General features: G+C 38.3%; 2 protein-coding genes across 3 annotated transcripts in view; one reads left to right on the top strand and one right to left on the bottom strand.

Annotated features, from left to right (window-relative positions):
- WDFY4 (WDFY family member 4) overlaps positions 1 to 22463 on the top strand; it is a 268014-nt gene that overhangs the window by 165341 nt on the left and 80210 nt on the right. The gene's annotated exons all lie outside the window — the stretch shown is intronic.
- Positions 1 to 22463, bottom strand: part of LRRC18 (leucine rich repeat containing 18) — a 35355-nt gene that overhangs the window by 12277 nt on the left and 615 nt on the right. The gene's annotated exons all lie outside the window — the stretch shown is intronic.

Below are 22463 nucleotides of genomic sequence, written 5' to 3'. Positions count from 1 at the left end.
CAGATACAGAATAAATCAAGAGAGGGGAGGCACTAGTGTTAAGGGGAAATGTTTCTAGAAGGTGAGGTTGTAAGTGGGACAGTACCAAGGCAAGAACTGACATCTCTCTTGAATTTTTTTTTTAGTTCAGTGCCCTTTCTATTACTTCATGCAGCCACCCTAGTATTTCCTTATTTCCCCAATCACCAAACAAGCCAAGATATGGATTCAAATAGTTCACAAGTAGTAGGTTATTTGATGGGGATCTTGATAGGAGAGATTGCTGGACTTGAATCAAAAAGACTGAAGTTCAAATCCAAATATTGACTGTGTGACTTTGGGTAAGTCATTTAACCTGTTTCACCATTTATAAAATGAAGGGGGTGGACTCATCCACTAAGGTCCCTTCTGGATCTCAATCTATGATCCTATAAGATCACTGAAACCTAGATGACTCATTTTAGATTTGATATTTGAGTTTAAAATATAAATGACTGTCTTTTAAAAAATAAAAATATCTTACCTCATTTTAAGCAAAAAGAATGTTAAATTAAACATCCCCTCAGACATATATGTAAAGTTCATGTTATATACTTGATTGACAGCAAACATTGTCCTTCCCCCCTTTGCTCAGCTAGACTTTCAATCTTCCTTACCTATCCCCTCCACCCTGGTCACTTCAGTTAGGACTATAAAGATACACAAGGAAGCAGAGACCCATCGCCGCCCCCCAATGGAAGGAAACAAGAAACCATTACTTTATTTAGTTCAGATGGCTTGACATAGCCTGAGGTATTTGGTGGATAAGCCTCTCCCTAGGTAAGCTCAGCATTTGCTATATTCCTGTTACTAGTTATTTAACAGGATAATAGCTATGGAATTGGAAAGGCTATTTAATAGATGGGAAAAAATGAAGATGTTCATGAATATCTAAAACAGTTATGAACTCTTAGATTCCAATGGGATGTGGAAACTTTTCTCCAATCTTCTGTAGCTAGTTGGCACAGTGGATGCCCTCTGGCTGGACTTGGAGTCAGGAAGACTCATATTAGAATCTGACCTCAGATACTTACTGTGTGATTCTGGGCAAGTCACTTACTGTGTGACTCTGGGCAAGTCACTTAACTGCTCTTGACCTCAGTTTTCCCAGTTTGTAAAACGGGGATAATAATCACCCCTACCTACCTCGCAAGATTGTTATGAAGGCCATGTGAGATAACATGCAAAAAATGTTTTGCAAACTTTAAAGTACTATAAATGTTAGTTGTTGTTATTATAATACTATGTCACAATGTACCAATTCAATTCAATGTACCAATGGCTTCAGGTGAAAGACATCATCATTATTTGAGAAGACTAACACAAAAGCACCATCACTTCACATAGACTAGGAAAGAGGTGGGGATTCAGAGAAAATAAATCATGACAAATTAGCCAACCAGCTTTCCCTACCACCACAAGATTATTTTTCTTGGCTCGCCTTTCTAAGTAAAACAAGGAAATAAAATTGCATAAAGCCTGTTTTTCTAGCCCTAAAAGCATACCATGTACACATTCATCTTTCAGATGATTTACAAGGTAGAGCTGTATGTTTTCCTTACACCCACGAAAAGAACAAGACTTCCAAGTAAAAGGATCTAAAACCCAAAAGCCAAATCCCCTTTTTTTTATCTTAACACCATGTATCCAAAGCAAGAAGTAATGGGGAGATATGGCAATTACCTGGTTAAGTTCATCAGTGCAGCCAGTCAGGCCAGGTGATTTAAACTCTGTAATCCATGCATAATCCTGTTTGGTTACCCATGGCACTCAAATTACAAATAATCTATGGATTTCCTTTTCACCTTGAAGTATATTATCACAGTCTAGGTAGAGTTCTGTGAAAATATACTAGAAAATATATTAGAACTAAGGCAGGTCACACAGAGTAAGAACACCTTTCATCCCTCTAGCCTCTTAATTTTCCCTGAACTAGCTCTCAGTATTTATTTCCCAAGTTACTAGCTCGAGTGCCTATAAGTATGTCTGCATATCTCCTGAGTTCTTTAAGAGAGACATGAAAGAGAAATGCTATTAATCTTTCAAAAATGCTGATCTTCCCCCCACCCCCGCCCATGATTCTGGTTAATTGTAGAGAAAATAATGCACAACCTCACAGAATCACTGTGAGGAAAAGTCCTTTTGCAGAACATAAACTTAAGAATGAGTTTGAGCTACAGTTTCAACATTTAATAGCTGTGTGATGATGAACATATCAACTAATTTTTCTGTGCCTCAGTTTTGTTCATCTGTAAAATGGAAATTATAATACTCAACATATTGTTGATTTTTTTTAAATTGTCATTGTAAAGAAAACACTTTACGAACTATAAAGTGCTCTAAAAATGAGTTATGGCCATCATATTCTAAGCATTACTAAGCCTCTAAGAAAGTATTACTATTCCTTTGGAAACTATTATCTGTCAAATCTGGTATTTTCTCTGTTGTTGTTAATAAGAATCCAACTCTTCTTTGAATCAAAAGTACCCAGGGTCCAGTAACCAAAGATCCATGATTTCTATTTAGTTTCATAGTATTTGTTTTGTGATTCTGAATATACACTGTTTTAATTGGTTTTGTTCAAATAAAGCAATAGTAGAGAAAAGATGTTTTACAAAATAAAATAATAAATCGTGATTATTAGTGTAGGAAGAGATGAGAAAATTTCCCAGTACACCAAAGCCTCCAACAACGATAAATATCTCACCCTCCCAGACCAACATAAACCAAGAGAATAAAAAAATCATAAGGCTCCCAGATGTCACAGTCCTATGCTGGTGTCTATTTAATTTTGAAACAATAATACTAGTTGATGTACTTCATATTATTGGTAATTAAATCTGAGTCACCATGAAAGAAAAAGATAAGGTTTGATAAAGGAAGGAAGGAAGGAGGGAGGGAGGGAGGGAAAGTGAGAGGGAGGAAGGAAGGAAGGAGGGAGGGAGGAAGGGAGGAAGGAAGGAAGGAGGGAGGAAGGGAAGAAGGGAGGGAAGGTGGGAGGGAGGAAAGGAGGGGAATAAAGAAAAAAAGAAGGAAGGAAGAAAGAGTGAACCAGAAAAACAGGTTTCAAGTTCTAGTTCTTCCACTTGATCTGTGTGATCTGAAATGCAATATCATTCCCTTGGGCCTTAATTTCCTTAAGAAAGAAAAATGAGAAAGAGGAAGGAAGGAAGGAAGGAAGGAAGGAAGGAAGGAAGGAAGGAAGGAAGGAAGGAAGGAAGGAAGGAAGGAGAAATAAAACAAAAGGAGGAAGAAAAGAGGGAGAGAAAAAGAAGAGGAAGGAAGGTAGGCAGGATGACAGAAGGTAAGATATAAATTGCATTAATGAAGTAGCATCACTCAGTGAACTTGATTGGCCATTGAACAGATATCCTATATAAAAACAAACAGGTTGTGGTTCCTTTTCAGGCCTTTCCTTCTGAATTTTTATTTTACCTATAAAGTAAACTTATCTATAAAATGTCATTTCATTTTTTGGAAATTATTCTTGATAAATACTTATTTGTGATTGATTTTTAAAATGGATTAATCCCCAATCTTACAGTCAGGGTCCTGGGAGTTGTCCTTTAAGTTCTGAAATTGTCTCCCTTTAGGTCAAAGGACAATTTCATTAATCTTTCTGTAAAAAAGTGTTTTCATCCATGCAAAGGAAGTAATGTGTTTCTTAATGGGAGTAGAAAGTAATCACTATGCTGATCCTGCTAAATATAACTTCATTTCTGCCCTTATTCCCATTATCCATCACTACCTACAAATATTTTTTGGACCAGAAAGGTTATGGAAACCTGTTTGGACATAAAGCAGAAAGTATCAAAGTCATGAGGTAGTCAAAAGAGCACTGGACCTGGTATCAAGAGACTTGGGTTCATGGTTTTTGAAGCCTGAAGCTTTGGAACTGGGAGCCAGAAGACCAGATTTCAAGTTCCAGGCCAGCTGCTTTTTACCTGTGTGAACTCAGGTGTCACTTAAATTTCTATGTCTAGTAGATGTGGGGATTAGACTGGTTGATCTTCTAAGGTTGGGTCCTTCTAAGTCTAACATTTTCTAAATCCCATTCTCTCATGTATGCTACCAGTGCTTTCCTTCCTTCCCTCCTTCCTTCCTTCCTTCCTTCCTTCCTTCCTTCCTTCCTTCCTTCCTTCCTTCCTTCCTTCCTTCCTTCCTTCCTTCCTTCCTTCCTTCCTTCCTTCCTTCCTTCCTTCTTTCCTTTCTCTCTCTTCCTTCTCCTCTCCCTCAGTTTCTTTCTTCCTTCTTTCTTGCTCTGTGAAACTCAAAGTCTTTGAGCTTCATCTGTTAAATGAGGGTGATAACAATTGTACTTCCTATTTCACAGGGTCATGAGGACAAACACTTTGTAAACATTAAAGAATTATGTGAGTTATTGATAAGAGCATTATGGATGCACACAGATTGAGAACTTGACCCTCTCATTCTGCCCCCACCATGCCTGCATTTAACAGAGAGTTAGAAACTCAGCTTTGTAAGGCAATTATATTCAAATGCTATATAACAAGAAAGATGTTATTCTAGTCACTCAGCTGCAGACTGTGTTGAAATAGAACTGAAATGAGTCTTTCAACCCACTGCATCACATCAGCGCAACTACAGCATGTGGTGGGGACCCAGAAATATCAGTCCTGTAGTTATGGAGCTTATTTTAAGGAGCCAGACACCCTGAGCTTTTTCATCTTGCCAAATTGTCTCCTACAGACTTATCGACAGCCTTGGTCTTGTTCTGCTGATGTCAATGTCAACATTCTCTGAGCATCAGCCCCATGGAGATCACACTGGACAAGAGTCTCATTGGCTGTTTATGTGTAAGGAAAAGTAGTTTTAGGAACATACAGCGGCCTCAGGCAGCTACTTTAAACTCTACAAGAAGGTATTTATAAACTTATTTGGAAATGAGATGCTTTGCTGAAGGAGGCAGACATTAAAATCTCAATGTGGCAAAATAATCGACTATCAAACTGCCAGTCATCACACTGATTTGCCTTCCAAATTCTTCCCCTTTACCTCATCTGTGGAAGAATACAAAAGCTTTCATGGGAATATAATGCCCACTACAATATGTCTCCCATTTACCTTATCTACCTTTTCCAGTCTAAGATTATATTTGAACTCTCTCTCTCTCTCTCTCTCTCTCTCTCTCTCTCTCTCTCTCTCTCTCTCTCTCTCTCTCTCTCTCTCTCTGAACTATTTTGTATTACTTCATATTTATTTTTCAACATACATGTTGCATCTTCACAAAATATAAGCTTCTAGCAGGCAGGGACAGGGATTGTCTCCTTTGTGTTTCTATATGCCCAGGACATAACAGTGCTCCTTGCATATAGTAAATACTTGCGTAATAGATGTGGTTGAATTGAGATTTTATTTCCCCCTCTTGTGAGATGTTTTTCCCTGTCTGTTTAGCTGCTCCTAAAAACACCTCTTCTAGTAAAAGGCAGATCCATGCAGTTGGCAGGCGTCTGTTGTGCTCAGCACTAACTTAGCTCCACTGACCAGATCCTGCTTTATAGTGTCCATTGGGAAGTACATCATGCTCCTGGATATAGCCACTGTGGGCTCCTATACTCAGGGGCCTGGGAGCAGCTCCAGTCATAAAGGAAACTTCAGCAGCGAGTCCTTGCATAAAAGAGAATCATGATAAACAGCCATGGTAACTGTACTTCATTCTATCAAACTTTACTTTTTACAGGAAATTCCAAGCATAAGCAAAGTTAGTGCTGCCCTATGAACCTTAGCCTTCTCAGTTCCCAGTTTGGGTTGGTAAGTTAAATATTCATCCCAAACTAGGTACCCTCCCTCTCCTCCCAATCCCCAGCCCCCCAATGCTGAGAACTTCAAAGGCAACAGCTGATACAGGAAAAGAGATAGGGAAGGAACACAAGATGGAAAAGAGGATTCTTAGGGCACTGTTCTGATCACCAGGGGGCATTGCAGGATTAAGAGAGTTACAGTTGCACTCCATTAAAGGACCATTGGCCAATTCACAGCTCAACAGCAAACAGTGGTATCATTTCCCTGCTCTGACTGTTTGTTGCTGCTTTGGCTCAGAAATCAGTATTTACTTTCCCATATTCTCATATCTACCTTTAGAACTTTATCGTTTCTTTCCTTATGGATAGGTGGGTAGTTAAATATGCACTTTTTCCATATTTAGGACTGTTGATGGTGGTAGTGGTGGTGATGATGTGATGATGATGGTGATGGTGGTGGTGGCAGCATGGTATTGTGAATAAAATAGAAACCAGGGAGATCTGGGTTCAATTGTCATCTCAAACACATACTCGCTATATGACCCTGGGAAAATGACCTAACTTCTCAGTGCTCTAGGTCAGTGGCATGAAACTCAAATAGAAATAGGAAACTCTGAGCCATATATAAGTTCCCTGGGGGTGGGGGCACATCTCAACTTAGTTTTAAGATATGATATTACTATGTTTTTATTTATTTTGTTAAATATTTCCTATATACATTGTAATCTGATTCAGGCTACACTCATGGGCAGAGTGTTTCAACTTCTGCTCTAGATACCAAGCTAAGACTGATGTTACAGAAAAGATACAAACTTGTTTGGTAGAAGGAATGTCCTCACCTGAGTTTCCTCCTCCTCCTCCTCCTCCTCCTACTACTACTACTACTACACATGACTCACATTTATATAGCACTTTAAGTATCACCCTCATAGCAATCCTGTAAGGTAGGTGCTATTATTATCCTGATTTTATAGAAGAGTAAATTGAGAACCTGAGAGGTCAGTAATGTGGCCAGGGTCACACAGCAAGTATGAGTTTCAGGAAATCTTCTGGAAGGTTTGTACTTCTACTATATTTTGAGTTTCTAAGAAAATAGCCCTTATAAATCTGAAGGGAGCTTAGATCTTATCTATTGCAAACCACTCATTTTAAACATGAAGAAGTTGAGACCCAGTGATATTAAGAGACTGTCCAATGACATCCATAGGAAGAGAGAGACAGGATTTGAGCCCAATTTCACTGACCTCAATGTGCAATATTATCCCATGATGCTTTTTGCCTTGTTAACCAATGACAATATTCTACAGACTAGAAAGGTTAGAAAAAACATGACTGATGAGGGAAGCCAAGACAAGCCAGAAAAAGGTTCCCAAATCTAGGCTATGAATATCCCCATATATGTGAAGCTTGTCAAAGGGACAGACAATAGAATCTGGGGCAGATAATTATGCTGTTGAAATGAATCTATAAGCATAATAAACTCTAGAATTTATTTCCTCTCATATAAAATTGAGGGCTCAGGAAGTTTAGGATACAGGAAACCAAAAGATGAAGGGACTGAAAACAGATTGGCAACTTCTGAGCTAAGAGAAAGTACCAAGTGACTCTTCAGTTGATTCAAGTTGACTGACCTTAATGAATTACATCCCTGAATAGTAACCTCTTGGTGTCTTTAAGGAATCTAGGAATATAGGAGAGACATTATTGAACTGGAACTGAGAATTGTGGCAATTAGAAAAAGGGAAAGAAGCTAGGTCCTTCTAACTATAGACCACTTAGGAGAAACATTAGAAATTCTGATTTTATCCCTTAATTATTCTTCCACTAAAGTCCTATTCATTTTCTTCAAATTGGCATAGAGATGAGTTTGGAACTCTACTGGCTACTCCAGTATGATACAAACTCGGGTAGATCTTACCGGCCTGGCAGACCTTTGACTATGTGCCCAGCAATGAGCTCTATGACTGTTCTTTTTTTCCCTCCAGGGACCAATCTGGCTTCACACAAAGAAACTCAGGACCAGAAGATTGGTCACCAAGTGATGAAGTTTTTAGGGTGATATTAAAGGAATGACTACAGCACTTGAGTAACTTATGACACCTGGGACATTAATTACTATGAGACATTAAAAGGTTCTGGAGGCAGCTAATAAGCAGAAGAAAGAAGTTAGCTAGTACGAGTGCTACTTTTCTAATAATTTTATTTTGGTAAAAGGCAAACATACAAAAAAAGCAGAGTAGGTCATATGTCTTATATCCTTGATGTATCTACTAATCATGGGACTAAGCAATCCTAAGTGGACACCACCATTTACCTAGTAGGAGCTGTCCAAGGTATAGACACAGCGCTTGTACCATGTCCAGAGTGTTGAATCTCTGTCTTGTTTCTCCATTCCTTCTAGTAGTCCTATTAAGATAATGATGATGATGATGATGATGGTGATGGTGATGATGATGATAGCTCACATCTATACTGGGGTTTAAGGTTTATTTGTACAGCACCTTGTGACGTTATATCATTTGGTACTCACCACTACTCTATGTGGTAGGTCATTATTATCTTCATTTTCTCAGGTGAGGAAACTGAAATTCCACAGATGCGAAGAAAAGGAAGGGAAGAGAATAAGCATTCATTAAGTGCCTACTGTGTCCCAGGAACTTTAAGAATATTATTTCGTTTGATCTTCATAACAACCCTGTGAGACAGGTCTTATAATTATCTTCATTTTACTGTTGAGGAAGCTGATGCAGAGGTTAAGGGACTTGCCCAGGACCATACAGCTAGTAAGTTTCTAAGGTCAAATTTGAACTCAGGTTTTCCTCACTCCAGACCTGGCACTCTAAATAATGCACCACCTAAATGAATGTAAAGACTTGCCCAGGGTCACATAGCTAGAAAGCATCTGAGAAGAAATTTGAACTCAGATCTTCTCAATACCATGGGCAGCTGGGGGGGGGGGATGGGCAGTGGATAGAGCATGGGCTTGGAGTCAGGAAGAACTGAGTTCAAATCCAGCCTTAATCATTTACTACCTAAGTGAGCCTGTACAAGTCATTTAATCCTGTTTACCTCAGTTTCCTCACCTGTAAAATGAGCTGAAGAAGGAAAGGACAAAGCACTCCAATATCTTTGGCAAGAAAACCCCAAATGAACTCATGAAGAGTCAGAGACAACTGAAACAACTCAACAACAAGAACAACTTCTCAGTTCCATTTTAACAGTCTAGATGCATTTAGCAAATTTGGATCAGGGAATAAAAATTCTTGAATTTATTGTTATGATCATGTACCCATCTCACCTCTAGGTCTATGGTAAGAAGTATCCCAAGTGAAGGAAGGGAGAGAGGGGGGGAGGGAGAGAGAGACAGAGAGATAGAGACAAAGAGAGACAGAGAGACAGAGACAAAGAGAGACAGAGAGAGACAGAAAGACAGAGAGAGAGAGAGACAGAAAGACAGAGAGAAACAGAGAGACAGCGAGAGAGACAGAGACACAGAGAGACAGAGACAGACAGAGAAAGAGACAGAGCCACATAGAAAGACACAAAGAGAGAGACAGAGAAAGAGAGGAACAGAGACAGAGAGACAGAGACAGAGAGAGACAGACAGAGAGAGGAGAGACAGACAGAGAGAGGAGAGAGAGGGAGGGAAGGAGGGAAAGAGAGAGAGAGAGAAAGAGACAGAGAGACATAGAGAGACAGAGACAGAGAGAAAGACAGAGACAGAGAGACAGAGAGAGAGAATAGGAATTTCTTAAGTGGTGCCATATACAAAGCACTAAACATTGGAGAGACAAATAGAAAAGTAAATCAGTCCTTACTTTCAAGGAGCTCAAATTTTAATGGTATCAAAAAGAGCCAACCTAGTAGGGCTGGAATGGGGGACAGAGCAAGTATGTAGATAAGGTCCAGATTTCAAGTTATCCTATGCAGCAGATGAATCCCAGTATGACTTAACGGTGAAAGGTTGTCATGCTTTATATTAAACAACTAAATGAAGGAGGAATTTACTCAGTCTAGTTTTTAAACTCTTTTAAGAACGGCTGTGATATTTAAAACATGCCATCATTTGTATAGGTATGGCAAAGGATCAATATGGTGTAATGGAATAGATTATTTATTTAGAAGCAGCTACCTTTTTTCTCCCTGGTATACACACACCCTTTCCTGAGGACAGCCTTAGTTTTAGACTTAGGGGCAAGTTCAGTATTAACTTTCAGAAAATGTTTTTGCTCAGAGCTCAAGCTGTATGGTTTGTTTGTATTCAAGGCACTCGTCTTCAGATAGGCCTTTTAACAACCAATCCTAAATCTCCCCAATTGAAACTTCACATGAATTCTGTTCTCTATAGCTAATTAAATTAAGATAAATATTTTAGCATTTTAAGCTTCCATAATATCATAGGTGACTTAAGAATGACTATATTTTTAAAATGACTTATCTAAGCCACTAGACATTGTGCTCCAAGGAATCATGCCTTTCCACACCCCAATTCCCATCTTTCTATCTCTTTCTCTGAGAAATGTAATCAAACCCACACTATCATTGCTTCTAGAAAGGGCATGTCCATGGACTGCCTATTGTTCTATGATTTCCTCGACCATAGCTCCCTTCCCCATCCACCATTTTATAGTGCAGTGCTCCCCATTGGAATGTAAGTAAGCTTCTTGAGAGCAGGGATTATATGCTATCTATCTTTGTTTTGCCAGTACTTAGCACAGAGCTTGGTACATGGTAAATATTTAATAAATACTTTTCAGTCATTCATTCACTACCTAGAGTAGTCTGAAGGATAGAAATTAATGTAACTAGAGCTCTTTTTCTAGATTAGAGATTCTTAAACTTTTTTTCCAATTATGACCCCTTTTTGAGGTTTGGCAACGTTCATTGGCTTTGTGTGGTCTGAGGGAAGTGCAAAGTGTGCATGCTTTGTATTCAGAACCAAGGATACAGTGAAGTTGTGCAACGTAACATGGGCAAGCACTTCCAGAAACACCTTAGATTCATTATGCATTTGATTTTTAATTAATTTTTGGTTGTGGTGTGTTCAGAAAAATTTTCCTGATGCCTAATTTTCATGACCCTAGGAAATGCTGTTCTAGATAATATCAACATTTCACTTTATTACTAAAGTATTAATGACATATCATTTAGTATCATCATCTTTTCTGGTGTGCAAAATCATGTGGACACCAAACTCATTGTCCTGATGCCAATTCTATTCTTTGAGTGTCATTTTCGGCAATTAAAAGTTGATATTTTATAACCATAAAATACCCCCAAGAAATAAGAGAAATGGTATAAATATATTGGTCTTTGGATAGGGGAGGGAGTAGATCTCTGATTTCTTTGAAACTAGGAACTCTTCAAGGCAGAAATGAGCTAGAAAAGGAAAATTGATGCACCTTCCCTACTTGTTTTAGAAGGTTGCCCCAAACAAAGGTGTCAACAGACTTCTGAGCTCCTCTCTAAGTTTCTGTTTTGGGAGGAGATGGGGTAGGAGATAGAGAAAGGAACACAGGATAGCCTGGGTTTTGGATGTAGTGACAGCATCCTGACCATTCTCACCACTTTACAGGTGGAATAATAGAAGTATTAGAGGTAAAGTGATAGGTTCATGATTTCTCTATACTAGATCCCAAATGCTTGTTGAACTGAATGGAACTGAACTTCAGGAGAACTAAATCTAATGCAATGTAGAGTAAAATTTCTATTCCTAATGCTTTATTCATTCACGTATTCTTGTGTGTGAACAGCTAGTTGGCACAGAGGATACAGCACCATGCCTGGAGTCAGAAAGAGTCATCTATCTTCCTGAGTTTAAATCTAGCCTCAGACACTTACTAGCTGTGTGACCCTGCTTGCCTCAGTTTCCTCATCTGTAAAATGATCTAGAGAAGGAAATGGCAACCATTCCAGTATCTTTGCAAAGAAAACCCCAAATAGGGTCACAAAGAGTCAGACATGGCTAAGATGACTCAACAAAAGCACTTTTATTCCAAAGCCACTTTGTCAATGTAGGTTTTCCCAGTAATGAAACATTAAGTCAGCTCAATGGAATGATCAGTTCTTTGAAACGCCCAGACTCAGCATATGCTGAAGTGGCCAACCTTCCATTCCTCTATACCTTAGTTAATAAGGAGAGACTGAGGTCTGTGACCCAAATTGAACATATCATACTCTCTCACAAACCCGGCCTGTTTCTGCTCTGTATCACTCTATTTCTGTTGTTGATGAGCATACTAGTTTTTCCAAGACTAAAACCTGGGTGTCATTAGTGACTCTTCTCTTACCTTTCCACAAGCAGTCCCAAGCTGATCTTTGCTTTTGTTATATCTTTCACATTTATTCCCTCCTTTCTTTTTTCTATTTTAACTTAATTCAACCTAAACAAATTTTAAACTAGCTCAGTCCTAATTTTGGTAACTGGACTTGAGAAACTGCAATTTTAGGGAAACAAAATATAAGAATGTTGAAAACACAAAGAGGGAATGCTTGTATGTTCATGTAGCTTTCATATAATCAGCTTGGTTATCTTTGTGACCCTCCTTGTTGGCTATTAGACCATAGGTTTTTTTTCATTTTTGTCTTTTTGTTACCAGTGCTGAACACAGTGACTACCTAGAACATAGTAGGCACCTTATAAATGTCCCATAATTAATTAATTGATTATTTAACCTCTATCTTGGGAACATGGGGGAAAAATGTGGGGAAAAGCAAGGAATTTGTCCATCTATAGTTAGCAAGTTTGAATTCAAATTAGGTTTCAAACTGAAGCATCTGTTTCGCAGCTGTGTTTTTCTTTGTTTAAATAGATTCCAGGAACATTCCACCTTCTCAAACAAGTCCAAGAAGACTCCATCCTTGATTTGGGAATCATCACCTCTTGCCTGAAATATTATGTATCAATTATCTTCCTAAATGCTATTCCTTTCTCCAGTCTCTTCTCTGCAATTTATCCTATACGTGTTACCAAAGTGATTTTCCTAATGTGAGTGATTAGGTGTGATCAACATCATTGCCATCATATACTACTGAAGCTACTTCATTGACAATGAGAAGGAAGTCAGGTAAGAGATTGTTCTACAGTGAAGCAATCTCTCTAGATATCTGAGAACAGAGATTTCAGCTAATCTGACTCTAATACAGTTACAGCACATATGCAGAAAATTACTCATCACCTCAATCCTATACTCCAAGACCTTCAATGGTTCCCTATTCCCTAAAAAGTAATATATAATTATTGGTTCTCAGTTTAATTCAGAATATGATAAAATGCCCACCAAGTGCAGATAATTATGCTGGAAATGGGGATGTTTTGATAAAACAAAAAGGAACCCCTGCCTTCCAGGAGTTTGCATTCTACTAGAAGAGGGGAGTTATCACATTAGAATCTTACTCTACCCTATTTTCTCTTTACTTCTGTCCACATACTTCTAGCCAAACTAGACTATTCACCATCATAGGGTTATTGAATCTTAAAAGGATCTTCTGAGATCACCTGGTCCCTAGTCCAACCCCTTTCCAAATGATGAATCCCCAACAAATACTCTTCCATCTTCTGCCTGAAAATCGCTGGTAATAAGAGATTCAATCTCCTAAAAGGTTGCCTTTTTCTTTTTTGGGATAGCTCCATTAAATTCCTTCTCTGATATATTATCTTGTCCTATATGCTCTTGGATTCTCTAAGGATATGGTGTTACAATATGAACTCTTCAAGGTCCTACCAAACCAGAAATGCTTGAAATATGAACCTGGCAATAGACATACAGCTTTCTTCTGATGATCATCCTATGTATATGTGGAAAGCCAGAAGATGAGCTACCATGAAACCATTTATTAAGGTGTATGTGGCACATCGTGATTAGCATTAGTATAGGAGGTATCTTCGTGAATTTTATCTTTTGAACTGTCAAAGTGCTGAGTAGAAGATATATTGCCATTTGAAAATCAACAGACTGGAGAGGATTGTGGGAAGATGGTAGAGTAGGTCAGAAAACTTTCAGTTCTCCAAATTTCCCCCATTACAAAACAGGGAGCATCAACTCAGAGAAGCAGAAATAAATACAGGGTAAAGCAGTTGTCCTCCTAAGACGAGGTGAGACAATGCCTGGAAAGACCCAACTGCCAAGTGTGGGGGTTCTGCCTGAGTGAAGTGCATTCTGCCTGAGTGAAGTGCAAACAGCTCCAGGTCAACTTTGCAAAATCAACCAACAGCAAGCCCTGGGGTCAAGTGGGTTGAGAGGCAGCCTCAGCTTTAGAAACTTTCATCTTATGGACAATGTCAGGATTTGATGGCTTAAGTAGGAACAGATTGAGGGATCTTCCACTGTAGAGGGACACCAAGCACAGCTGTGCTGACCAGATCCATCCAGGCTGTAGCTGCTTGGAGGAGGAGATAGCACACACCTGGTGAGTGCAGTAGCAGAGGGTCAGGCCTTTGCTGGCTCCAGGCACTTGTAGGAGAGCAGAGTCCTTGGTTTCAGTTCCAGGGCAAAGAGGACAGCTGTGGTTTGCAGCCACCAGAGGGAATTCAGGGAGCAAGATCATTTGTGGCACAGTGTGGCTGGGGGCCCTAGCTATGGCTTAGGAGTGGAGAGGAGAGCCCAAGTTTGGGCCCTGAGACAGACCTCAGAAAATGATAGAAAGAAGGACCTGAGGCTTGGGGCATCATTCCCCATGTCTCTGGACTAGAACTTGATAGCTGACAAAAACAAAACAAAACAAATAAATAAAGATGAGTAAGCAAAGGAGAAAGAACCCAACCATAGATAGTTACTATAGGGATAAAGAAGATCTAGGTTATGGAGCTAAAAAGGCCACTCCTTTTTCAATGAGACATCAAACGGTCCAAAACACACAAACAGTTCTTGGAAGAACTTAAAAGGCATTTTAAAAATCAAATAAGAGAGATTGAGAAAAAATTAGAAAAAATAAGAACAATACAAGAAAATAAAGAAAATTATGGAAAAAAAGTCAACCAACTTGAAATAGAGAATCAAAAACTTAAGGAAGAAAATAATTCCTTGAAAACTAGAATTGATCAAGGGGAAGCTCTTGACATTCTAAGATACCAAAAAATCATAAGACAAAATCAAAAGAATGAAAAAATAGAAATAAAACATCTCATCAGAAAAAACTGAGCTAGAAAACAGATTGAGGAGAAATAATATAAAAATAATTGGACTACCTAAAAATTATGATTAAAAAAACTTTTGATGCAATATCACAAGAAAATTATCAAGGAAAATTTATCTGAAGTTCTAGAATAAGAAGGCCAGCAGAAATAGAAAAAATAATCCATCAATCACCACCTGAAAGCGATGCCAGGAGGAAAACTTACAGGAATATTATAGCCAACTTTCAAAGCTCCCAGGTTAAGTAGAAAATATTGGAAGCAACAAGAGAAAAAAACAATTTAGATATCATGGAGGTACAGTGCAGGATTATAGTACTACCTGCCCTCCATGCATTCACGAGAAACCTCAAAGACCAATTATAAGGGACTCAACAAGGTCAAATTATTTACTTTTTATATGTGAAAACACCAGCAGTACTCTTATGACTGTCATCATTATTTGAGTGATTTGAAAAAAGTCTTGGACTAAGCTTGAGTATGGTGAGTGATTCTAAAAAAATAAAACTGTGTAAGGAGAGATAAAAAGATTAGTTATCTCATATAAAATTAGGGATAAAAAGAAAAATGGATATAGAAGAAGCTAGTGGGGGGGGGTAGGTAGCACTGCAACCTTACTTTCATTGGGAATGACTTAAAGAGGGAGTAACATCTATATCTAGAAGGGAATAGAAGTCTTCTAAATTCAGAAAGAAATAAGAGTGCAAAGGGATAGGGTGGGGGAGAGTATAATGAAAGGACTCTTGTAGGGATCGGTAGGTTAAGGAGTAGGAGGGCGAGATAGTGGGTAAAAGTAAAGCAGAGGAGTGAGGAAAAATAGGAAGGAGGAAATACACAAGTAATTGTAGCTTGGAATGTGAATGGGATGAATTCATCCATAAAACAGAAATGGATCACAGATTAAAATTTTGAATTTGGCAATATGTTGCTTTTAGGAAATATTATCAAAGTAAGATTTACACACAAAGATAAAATAAAGGACAGGAGTAGAATTTATTATGTAAAAAAGCAGAGGCAACAATCATGATCTCAGACAAAGTTAAAGTTAAAATAGATTTAATCAACAGGGAAAAATAGAGAAACTATACTATGTGTCAGAAATATTATTCAGCATTGTTTTATTTAGACCATTTAAAATAACTAGACAGTATAAAACACCTGAGAGTATACCTGCCAAAACAAACATAGAAACTATCTCAACATAAATGTAAAACATTTTTTATACAAATAGAGTCAGATCTGAATAATTGAAGTAATATTTGTTGTTCATGGGTAGGTAAAGCCAATATAATTTTTAAAATGACAATTTTACCTAAGTAATCTATTTATTGAATGTCACCCCAGTTAAATTGCTTTTAAAATTATCTTACTGAGTTAGTTGGAAAAAATAATAACAAAATTTATTTGGAAGAAGAAAAGATCAGGAACTTCAAAGAAACCAACGGGAAAGATGTAAAGAAAGTAGATTCAGCAGTATCAAACTTTAAACTATATTATAAGGAGAGAGCATTGTACAAGTGTAGAATGGAGAAATTCAATTGTTATAAGGTAAAATCATCTTGTATAAATGAAATCTGTTTATCCAAAAATAGAAGGAATGCAGAAAATTGGGGAAAAATTTTTCATAGACAATCTCTCAGATAGGATGTAATTGGGTTGGAATATTGTTGTGGTATAGGAAATGATATGCTGGTTGATTTAGCAAAACATGGAAAGACACTTATGAAGGAAGATGCCATCTATCTTCAGAGAAACAGAATACAGGTGGAAATAAACATAGTACAGTCTAACATATGTACATGAACGTATATATTTATATAGTTTTATTTTATAGATATCTATGTGTATATATATGTGTGTGTGTGTATCCATTCTTAGTTGTAGACTTCTTGGGGGGGAGGGGGAAAATAAAGTTAAAAGTACACAGCAGAGATCAAAAAACAACAACAAGGAAGCAACAAAAAAGTGGGCATTGACTACTCTCATGTTCTGCTGTGTATGTGGCAATTTTTTTTCTTTTCTCATTTTGTATTTGTTTAAAACAAATATTAAAATTTACCAAAAAGATAGAAGAGAAAATTGACAGACCTTGATTCTAGATCTGTACACATACCTTTCCCTTCACAGTCTGATAAAATTCATGTTGCTTGTTATCCATTCCCAAATGACCCAGATAGCCACCTGCCATTTTTAAATGTTAATTTTTAAAGTGTAGTCTAGCAATAAACGTGGTTATTTTTGAAGATGGGGGGCATTGACCCACCAGAGTCTCAAAATAAATACAGATTCTGAGTGTCTTTAGGTGATGCCATCATTTTCATCTGATCTCATGTTAAGGTGGTTAGTTATAATTCTTAGATCCTGAAAAAAGGCCTGATTTCATTATGGTAGTCCATTCTAGAGTCCATCACATAAGATTCTGAAGTGAAAATCAGGAAAAATGAATTAACAGGGTTGATCTTTTTAGTTACAGCTTTAGGGGGGGGGGCATTGTAGTGTGTGGTAGAAAGAGCAATGGGCCTAGAGTCAGGAGAGGCCTGGAATCAAATCTTGTCTTTTTCTAAGTATGTAATGATGACATTGTTTTCTAGTAGCACAGCCATTGAAAATTGACCATAACATGTCATTTTCTAGCTGTGTTAACTATAGGCAAGTGACTTCTACCTTCATTTTCATTACCTATCAATAAAAATTGGGTGGTTGTTTGGTTATGTTTGACTCTTTGTGACCCCATTTGGGGTTTTCTTGGCAGAGATACTGGAGTGGTTTGCCATTTTCTTCTCCAGCTCATTTTACAGATGAGGAAACAGAGACAAACTGGGCTAGGTGACTTGCCCAGGGTCACGCAGCTATTAAGTGTCTAAGGCCGGATTTGAACTCAGGAAGATAAGTCTTCCTGACTGCAGGTTGAGCATTCTATCCACTGAGCCACCTGGCTACCCCAAAATTGGATAGGTGAGATTCTAATACCTGTAGTATCTACCTCGCAATGTCATTGTAATGATAAAATGAGATGATATATTTTCACAGTTCCTTATAAACCTTAAAAAACTGTAAGAATGTCAACTGTTTTTATTCTCTATGTCTCAATTTATTTATCTATAACATGAGGAGCTTGACTAGATGATCTCTGAAGTCTGTTTGAGGTTTAAATCCTGTGATCCTAAGAATTCCAACTGTCCTTAAAATATGTACAGAATGAATGAGATGTCAAATAGCCAAGTGTCAATATAGAAGATAACAACATATGCAGCATATAAGAAGTTACTAGATGAAAAAAATATGATTGGTTTACTAAATCTTATAGTATTGAGGAAAACCCTATTGGGACTGGCAATTCCCAATACTCAGCCAGTGAACAAGAAGCCACAGTCCTGAGAAAGTTTCCACTGAAGAGTAAGAGGCAGAAGTGACTCCTTCTGGTAACCCCAAGGGGAAAACAAAGCTATTGTACTGTAAGCACTAAGCAGTCTTCTAAACACAATCTGTACCCAGCGCTGTACTTTGAGGACTAAGGGCAGGAATCTTACCAATGGAATAACACTCCTTGTCCATACTTATTATGGTTTGGGGAGGATTTTGCCTTCTGAATTTATCCTTCCATGAGATGAGAAGGTGTGATCAGCATCATTGCCGTCATGATTCATTAAGGACAGGTAAGGAGTTGTTCCACAGTGGAACAATCTCTCCAGATACTTAAGCCCAAAGACTTCAGCTACTCTGGTTCTGATGCAGTTACAGCTCATGTGCGGTGCCCACTGCCCCATTGGTTTAGCTTGGCTTTCCTATTCACCCCTACTGTTGACTTTTCTGTGTCTGTGCCCCAAGAGGCTTAGAGTATTCAGCCAGATTTTAAATAATTAATTTGATGAATCAAGAAATAGAAAAGTCTTTGGGCAGCAACTTTGTAGATATTTTACATTTAATGACCATTAGAATTAGGAAGGATAAACACATTTTAAACTAACTCAGTCCTAATCTTGGTAGCTGGGCTTGTAGAACTTTGATTTCAGGGAAACAAAAATGTTGAAAACACAAATAGGGAACCACTTGTATCTTCATGTGGCTTTCACATAACCAGAAGGGCTATCTTTGTGACCCTCCTTGTTGGCTACCTTTATTCTTATCTTCTCCCTTTTTCTTCCTCTTGCCCTAGCTCTTCAGTCTCAAGTAGCATTCCAGATCCTAAAATCGTTACAATTGGGCAGCGATGCAAGTGTAAATGGGGCTTCTCCAGGTCATAAGACCTTGGAAGGACTTTGTTACTAGGAATGTGGATGTCCACGTACTTAAACATTTCCCTGATAGGATCAAGAGGGGAGGATACCTTGAAGAGAGTTAGCTGTGAAGGTTCCTAAATGAATCTGACAAGGGTCTCTCCCACATGGCCCCTGTAACTGGACAGAATCTAAGTCTATGGGCTCTTGCCTCTTTTTCAAGAGCTCTAGCTCTTAGCATAGTGCCTGGCATATAGTAGGCATTTAATAAAAACTAAATTGAATTTCTGGATCCTGGTCACTCTATCACAAAGAACTTAATTCGTTTTCAGATTGGGTAGGAAGAAAGGGAATGGGGAAGGTTAATTCACACAGAGACACACACACATACACACAGACACACAGACACACACACACCCCTCTGGAATTCTCACATTCCTATTATATACATATGATTTGTAAACATAATATCTCCCCAGTGGAGAAGATTCATAAGCTCCTAGTCTTTGCCATAGAAGAGGTGCTTATCTATGATTATATACCTTACATACCTTCTAAAAGCTAAAGATGTCAAAAAAGAATTTAAAATTCTTATTTGGAATGCAGGTGATTTGATTCAGTACAATAAGAATTTGTGGAGTGCCATAGAGTGGTGCCCTGGACCCAGTTCATATTGGCTATTGAGATGTTTAGTGTGATTATTTATACCTTGGAAATCAGCAAATGCTACAAATCAGGGCTTGATTTAGTGTTTTTGTTGATTTCTAGACTTTAGAAAGTGATGGAAAACTATTGGTTATACAGATTAGGCTTAAAAGTGCGCCATACTTTCCCTCATGGAGAACTGGTTGTTAGAGGTTTACAAGCACAGTGCTGTTTTTAGCTGTCATGTACAGTAAGGGATAAGATGCTTAGTGCACTTGGGGCCAAAGTTGGCCAGGTGAGACTTCAGACTGTATGAATACCAGGATTTTTTTTTTCCTTTCTGATAACTCCGTGGCAGGAAAAATATTACATAAATGTAATAGGGGATGAGGGTTTTGGAAAATATGACTGAGTGCTATTTTCTATTTCCAACACTTTGACTCCACATATTTGTTGACAAAAAGCCTAAGCTCACCACCCTCACAAACAGAACTCAACAACAGATATTTAAAGATAATCTTGCTGTTTTGTCAGCTTACTAGCTTATTACCATAGACACTAGCATCTAAACTTCAGTGATTTATATTACATAGATTACAGATATAGGCAGAAGGATTAAGTGAATTCTCCTTTAACTAAAGAAATCCTTATGTTAGGTGAACAGTAATGCCCTAGAGTCTCCTTTATTTTCATGCATTCACATGGGGAAGTGTGAGCTCAGACTTATCAGTGACTAGGCAACTCCCTGTGTGGAAACTCTTCCCACAGTGCTTTTAGGCAACTTAAATCCTCAAAGATTATAAAGGTAGAGCTAGAAGGGATCTCAAGGGCTATATGATCCAGCCTCCTCATTTTGTAAATGAGGAAATTGAGGCCCAAGGAGACAAGAGACTTGATCCAGTTCACACAGGTCTTCACCAGAAGACATCAAAGATGGCATTTGAACCCTTCTTAAACAGTCATGGGGCAGCTAGGAGGCATAGTGTTGAGGGTTGGGCTTAAAGTCAAGCAGACCTGAGTTCAAATTCAGTCTCAGATACCTAGTAGCTGGGTGACCCTGGGCAAGTCACTTAATCTTGTTTGCCTCTGTTTCCTTATCTGAAAAATAAGTTGGAGAAGAAAATGAGGAAACCACTCTAGTATCTTTGCCAAAAAAAACCAACCAAACAAAAAAAAAACCCAAATAGGGTCCCAAAGAGTAGGATGGATTGAACAGCAACAAATGTATACAGTCACAGCTGGTTACATAGCTAGTTTGTATCAGATGGCAGACCTTCAGCACAGGTCTTCATGTTTCCTAAGCCAACATTCCATATTGCTACTTGCCTTTTCCATAATAACTGACACACACATGCTGCTCGGCAAACACTATATTATTTTATTCCCATAACAATTCTTTCAGAGTAGTCTATGTGTTGTTATATCAGTTTTATAGATCAGGAAACTGAGACTCAGATAAATTGAGTGACTAGTCCCCAAGCTATCAAAAGTCAGAGGCTAGATTAGAACCTGGGTTTCCGACTCCAACTCCAGCACTGTATCTACCATGGAGCAAAACCAAAAATTAACCATACATTTAGATTCGGAAGGGGCCTCATAGTCCAACGAGTCTAGCACCTCTTCCCCTTCCTCTGTTTTCTGAATGAGTAAATTGAGACACCAGGAGGCTTCGTGATTTATCCATAATCATACACATGGTAAGCATCAGAAATAACATTTGAACCCAAATCCTCAGACATGAAAATCAGAATATTTTCCACCACACCACATGTAAATTACACATAGACTTTAGGAAAAATTGCAAGACTTTTATAATTCCTTCTTTCTACTTGACTTGGATTGCCTCTATGTAGTGTGATTTTTTAAAGATTCATTGGGACTAAAAATCCCATTGCATTTAGCAAGAAATAATTGCTCAGGAGGGTTCCTGTTTACTCTGAGCTTCTTGAGACTAGCCTGGAAAGGAGAAGACTGAATGGATCACAGCACAATAGTCCCCACATCATTCTCTTAAGTTGCTTTCCTTCTAGACATTCCTAGACATACCTGGGCATTTAAAAGCTCACTTCCAAATAATTTTAAAGACCACACCGATGCTGATTAGAGTTCCAGCATTTAGCAAGAAAACAAAGTCGTAGAACTACACAGTCACCTTGGATTGTCCATACCCTTGATTAAGAACCTTCTAAGAGCTTATCAGGCTGTTGGAAGAGCCAACTTTGGATCCCCTAGTCTCCCTCAATCCCCCAGCAAACTGCTTTATCCTTGGAATAAGATGCCATTATTGGGCTTCTCTTGCATAGGTTCGCCTGTGAATAATGAATTAGCTTTTGTCTGGGATTTGCAAAGAAAACTCACAGGGAGAAAAGATCAGTGCACATTTGAGCTTCAATTGCTTGGCAGTTCCAAAATTGCAGGCTTGAGACTAAAGGCACACCTTCAAATTCTGATTTAGGAAAGGTTAAAATAAAAAGTAACTACTGTAACCACCCATGAATAAACCACCCACATGTTTGACCTCTCTCTCTCTCTCTCTCTCTCTCTCTCTCTCTCTCTCTCTCTCTCTCTCTCTCTCTCTCTCTCTCTCTCTCTCTCTCTCTCTCTCTCTCTCTCTCTCTCTCTCTCTCTCTCTGTCTCTCTCTCTCTCTGTCTCTCTCTCTCTCTCTCTCTCTCTCTCTCTCTGTCTCT

Source organism: Petaurus breviceps, unplaced genomic scaffold (genome assembly GCF_028583685.1).
Source record: "Petaurus breviceps papuanus isolate PSGF00001 unplaced genomic scaffold, PetGlider_PUasm1.0 90740, whole genome shotgun sequence".
Classification (NCBI taxonomy): domain Eukaryota; kingdom Metazoa; phylum Chordata; class Mammalia; order Diprotodontia; family Petauridae; genus Petaurus; species Petaurus breviceps.
This window is presented reverse-complemented; position numbering and strand designations above follow the sequence as displayed.